Source organism: Grammomys surdaster, unplaced genomic scaffold, assembly GCF_004785775.1.
Source record: "Grammomys surdaster isolate TR1022 unplaced genomic scaffold, NIH_TR_1.0 126035, whole genome shotgun sequence".
Taxonomy (NCBI): domain Eukaryota; kingdom Metazoa; phylum Chordata; class Mammalia; order Rodentia; family Muridae; genus Grammomys; species Grammomys surdaster.
In genome coordinates this window covers 4,021,415-4,027,414 of record NW_021620848.1, presented here as the reverse complement: position 1 = coordinate 4,027,414, position 6,000 = coordinate 4,021,415, and the positions used below count along the sequence as shown (strand labels likewise).

General features: G+C 42.8%; 1 protein-coding gene across 3 annotated transcripts in view; it reads right to left on the bottom strand.

Moving 5' to 3' along the window:
• Positions 1-6,000, bottom strand: part of Dennd1a (DENN domain containing 1A) — a 473,969-nt gene that overhangs the window by 182,631 nt on the left and 285,338 nt on the right. The gene's annotated exons all lie outside the window — the stretch shown is intronic.

Genomic DNA, 6,000 nt, shown 5'->3' with positions numbered 1-6,000 from the left:
ACACACACACACACACACACACACACACACACACACACACACACACACAGATCAGGCTTTCCTAGTATATCCACCAAACATGGCCTAACAAGATAGAATTGCAATACTGAACACAAACCCTCCTATTATGGCTCAACGAGGTAACCCAGTAGGAGGAAAAGGGTCTGAAGAGCAGGTAAAAGAGTGAGAAATACGCCTCCGACTCTCATTGTTGGGAGTAGCACAAGAATACCAAGCTACACAACCATAAGGTACATATAGAGGACCTAGCTCAGATCTATACAGGGTCCCTGCTTGTTCCTTCAGTTTCTGTAAGCCCCTATGAGCTCTGGTTAGTTGGTTCAGTGTCTTGTGTTTTCATGGTACCCTTGACCACTCTGGCTCTAACAATCAATCCTTCCTTTCCATATTCTGCAGTTCCCCTGGCTCTGCCCAATGCTTGGCTGTGGGTCTCTGCATCTGCTCCCATGGGTTGCTGGATGACATCCCTCTGATGACAATTAGGCTAGGCACTGATCTATGCAAATATCATTAGGAATAATTTCATTGACTTCCACCACCCCCGCAACCCCATACTGTTTGGTTCTATCCTGGGTCTCCGATCTGTCTTGCCTCAGGTTCCTGGCCATCCAGGCAGTGTCAGGCATGGGCTTCCTCTCTTGGAGTGGGCCACAAGTTGGACCAGTCATGGGTTGGTCAATCCCACAAGTTCTGTACCACCATTGCTCCAGTACAACTTGCAGACAGGACAGATTATAGGATAAAGGTTTTGTGGCTGGGTTGATGTGCCAGTTCTACTGCTAGGTTCCTTGCTTGGTTATAGAAGATGGCCAGTTCTGGCTCAGTATCCCCAGTTACTAGGAGACATCACCACAGTCACTCTCGTGGATTCAAGGGAGTTACCACTGCACTCATACACTCATTTATGGTGTTTCCCTCTGGTGATAATGGTTACATGAAGTTACCTTTTCCCACCCACAAAATAATCCCCATTCTACAAAGGAGAAAATAGACTAAAAGAAGCTAAACTACTTATCTAATGCCACAAAGTCAAGCAAGCAATAAACCCAGGCTGGCTCTGACTTGGTCCCCAGGTTGCCGAACACACCTTGTCTTCCTTGGGAGTCGAAGAGGAAGGGCAGGAAGGACAGAAATGACTGGTAACTTTCCTCGATGTCTTTCCAAGTATGTCACACATCCTACAACACCAGCAGGGTTAGTTTTTAATGAAATTAGAGTCAAGACAATTGGCTTGAACTAGGCTGTCCAGGTACTTTCCCTCAGGGGCAGCTGTGGAAGTCACAGTGGAGGGACAAGAATATCCCCCTGGATGCAGACCTGGGGAAACAATGAGGGAGGGGGTGACTGCAAACCAGGAACTTGTGCTGCATCTGGAAATCAGTGGGGAGGCAACTAAAGTTCTTAGACATTACATTTAAGCTTAAAAATTGCTTGAACACTTAAAAAAAGAAGAAACACTGCAATTCCCTCATTACAACTCAACAAATACAATTCTTCAAGCAAAACCATCCTTCAGAACACATTACTGTCCGAATTACTACAGATCTCAGCAATCAGGTATCTTAGGAGCCTGGAAGACAGACTTAAATATTAGCCGCACAATCTGAGAACTATTCTTCTAGACTTTGTATTTGATAATAGCCAAAGAAAGAACTGTACAAACAAACTACAGTGGAAAGAAACAGAGCTGTCTTTTCTTCTAGCATTTTCTTCCATCCTTTTTTCCCCTTTCCAGGTACCTGCGGGGCACATGCAGCTTCTCTTTGCTTCAAGAAGCAAAGAAGTGCCCTGTGATATTTTTGCCCCGAAACTGTAAACCATTAGTTTAGCTGCCAGCCACACAGATGCTCCAACTTCCCAGTGTGCCTGAGCTTTTTCCAGTGTACACCGAAATGAATGTGTTTCTAATTAAGTAGCTTCAGGAACACGACAGCTTCAATGTCAAAAATACAAAGTCTGAACCCCGGCAGGAAGTCTTAAGACTGCAAATGTCTCATCTAGTGGAGCCTTGCCTAATGTAATGAAAGGAAGCAGGAAGAGCACAAAATTCCAGAAAAAAAAAAAAAAAGGCCACTCATTAATGTGTCCAGAGTATGGCCTGACACAGGGAGAGAAAGCAGCACAAGCTCACAATATTGAACTAAATCTTACTGACTTCCAAGATCTCACATGTAAGCATATAACTGACCAGTAACCATGTGTTTCAAATAGAATTTCAGAACCAAAATCCCAACAAGTGAGTTAACAAACAGAGAGAGTCAAACACTGTGAGAAAAAGGTGAAAATAATCCCGACAGCCAAAGCCCTTGGTGTAATTTAACCACAGACTGTTCTCTAAAGAGGAAACATTCTCTAGAAACTGGAATACGTAGGTTTTAATGCTATGCTACTTTAGTCTGCATGCTAGCCGACAGAATCGGGGAGCCTTATGAAAATGACTTAGAGAGGCCAGAAGGGACAGAGCAGGCCTCATTCTTCGGACACAGTTGGGATGAATAATTACAGCCTCTTCCAGAAAAGCAGTTTTGCAGCCAAGCATTGTTAGGCCTGCATGATCTGTATTTAGACAACATTTAAAGCACGTGCATTCTGAATCTGATCAGCTCTGCGCTTTGCAGGAAAGCAAATCTGGACAAATACCTTCGTCTATTTTTCGTCTATTGTTATCATTTGCTTCCAACACCTCAAATGCTTCCCAGAATCTACATTTTTTTTTTGCTCTGAAAATATGTAATTATAAATTCTAAGTGGGGGTGGGAGAGGAAAGAAAAAGGAAGCCGCCTCCTTAACATTTCAACGTGGCAAGTACACAAGTGGGTAATTCTAGGTATGTTCTGAACATAATTTCTATTCTCTATATACCTCAATAATTACAGCTACTTACACATTTTCTTGGAGACCTTTTTCTTTGCCTTTTTATTATAGGAGGCGATCTATGATTAGACCATCTAATACATCTACTCTTATTTTTGGCTCATCCTTTTCTAATATTAACCTAAACTAATGGTTTCATATCTTTGAAATTAACTGCATGTATTTTATTGTTTTCTCATTTTATACACTGACATTTTCTGTATCACTCTACAATCATTATGATGGTCATTTAAAAGGCTGCATAATATTCCACTTAGCAGGGTAGGCCATAATTTATTGAATCTAATTACTGGAATTAAACATTAAGTTGTTCCTAACTTTTCATTAATATAGGAAACACTGTAATAAAAATAAACAAACAACTTCATACATGGAGTACATGAATTCCAAGACAGAGATTACTAAACAAAGGGTTGGACTGATTGCCATTTACCTTTTGCTATATCCTAGCCAGGTGTTTTCAAAAGGGCAGTGCCTGTCCAATGGAGATCTTTCAGGATTACTGCAAGGACTGGAGACAATCCATAAGATGGCCAGCAGTTAGTGACTCTGAAGTCCAAAGGGGTTCTCTTCAGACCCTCACCCCTCCTGGCTCCAACAACCCTTCCTTCCTTCCTTCCTTCCTTCCTTCCTTCCTTCCTTCCTTCCTTCCTTCCTTCCTTCCATCCTGTTTTTTTGTGATGGTGTCACTGTATAGCTCAGGCTGGCCTCAAACTCATAGGAATCTCTGTCTCAGCCTCCTGAGTACTGTGATCATAGATGAAGATCATCATGCCCAGCTCAGACAAGGGTTTCTCGTTCATCCTGGATCCTGATGGGCACCTGGCAGGCCACCAGTGAGACAGTATTCCATGAGCATCAGGAGATGCTAACTCCCATTTCCTCTGCATACATGCACTCTGGGCACATGCTCTTGGCACCTGTGCACTGCACACTGTTTGTTAGTGTGCACGTCACTTTCTCACAGAGGCGCTTTCTCTGTAATGTAATGGAGAAATCGGAGATTTGTTGCTTTCTGACCACACAGAATGGGACATTTAAATGCTCTTTCTCACCCCTAGGCATATATTAATAGGAAAATATGGCAAAATCAATTTGGTGACCTACCCCTACAAATGTCCCACTGGGAGGCCTACTTAACTGAATAATTTTCTTTATCCAAGTCATCAGTGTCCACATTTCTCCAGGGTAACTGAGTAACAAAACAAAACCAAAGTCCACCCACTGGGAGCACCATCCTGGCTTATTTGCTGTTCTTTTAGAAAACATGGATACAAATGCTCCTGCTTCAGTAACGGCAACTATCCAGCTTATATGCAACATTCACAGGTCTTTAGATTCCAAGGCAGATCTCACTGCCATTTTGAAGACAGTTTAAACAGCAATTAACACAATACATACAAAAACAACAATACTCATAATTAAATTAAAATGCTGATAATATTAGTAGTTATGACCAAGTTCATGCATAGGCAGGCCATGACAACTGTGTAACAACTGCTGTGTAGCTGACAGTGATTGTGGGATGCCATTGTTCATCTGTGAATAGCAGAATACGGGATGTCTACACTGGCTCTTTGTTCTCTTGGAATTACTGCACTACCTGACTTCCTCAGTTATATTCTGGGAGAGTGCAGCCTACTCTACTCTTTCTTCTTTCTTTCCTTCATTGCTGGTGTCAAGGCAATGACAATATAATGACCTTTACCTGACAGGTATCTTTATTTTGAATCCTAAGGGGGAAAGGAACTGATATTATTGAGTGACTATAATCCAGCCACTTTCATGCATTGCATACACAATTCTCAAGGCGACTCTGCAAGATAGTGCTATTATCCTCATTCTTGGTGAGGAAACACACTCTGAAAGGTGAAGTAACTTGCCAAGGTCACACAGCTTGGAAGCTCAAGCCAGGATGAGCTCATGATGTTATGTAGCACCTTCTCTATACTGAGGCCCAAAGGGAAGCTGTGAGTACCTCAGAGACTTCTTTAACCCTGTCCCTGGTATGGACTCTGGCCTGGGCCAGACAGTACAGCGCATCTAGGTACAGCTTTCCTCCTTTATATGAAGAGGCATCATATAAACTGAAGACTTATTAATGGTCCTGCTATCCCATTCATTATCACTGCACTTCCACAATTTGTTTAATTCCTTTCCCCTAGATAACCAGAGCCCTCTTAATTATGTTCCCCTGAGGTGAGCTGCTACTAATTGGAAATGAGGCAGGTGAAATAAAGGAACACTGACTGCTCAAACATATAACACGCAGCTCTCCAGACAATGGGGAAGGGGTGGCTGCGGAGGAAAGCCCACTCCAGGTGAGCAAGTCTGCCTAGATATCAGGAAGGAATCAGCCTGGGGCAGCCCAGGGATTTCGGAAGCCCACTGTCCCAGTCCAACCCCCATAAAACCATACAGAAAGCATCACCTTTCTTATGTGACACATCATCTTTTGCTCTTAGAGGTACATTATTCCTACATAATGCCCTTTTCAGGCAAATGGGAGCCCATGAGGCTGCCCTCAGTTTGCTATCTTTTAAAAGGCAAAGAAAGACCTAAAAGAGGCCTCACTTACTTGAGCTTTCTCATTCTTTTGTCTTGAAAAGAAACAAAAGTATAAACACAGCTTGCCTTACAGTTTTAAACTCTGCTCTAAATAAAGAGGTCTGGCTTTGTTAGAGAAGTTAAAGGACAAAAGGGGAAAGGATCAGAACAAAGACTATAGCACATCCTGTTGAGGAACATAGATCACTACAGGTCTGGTCATCTGAAAGTGACAAAGTCATGGCTCTTCAAGCTACCATGGTGGCCAGAGTAGCACAAAAAGCAAGGGTAGCCACCATTAGCTGAGTGTATGCTGTGAGTCGGTGTGAGGCTAAGGCCTGACCACCATTAGCTGAACATATGCCATGAGCTGGTGTGAGGCTGAGAACTGGTAGTATCTCCTACAACCCTCATGATAATGAAGGACCATGAAAACTAGGCTTCAGATAGTAGGGCTCATCTCAGGAAGCTGAAGTCATGCAGGTAATAGCTGTAGAACTGAGAATGAAAACCACATGATCTAGATTGGGGTAACCCAAGTTCACCATATTCTAGGAG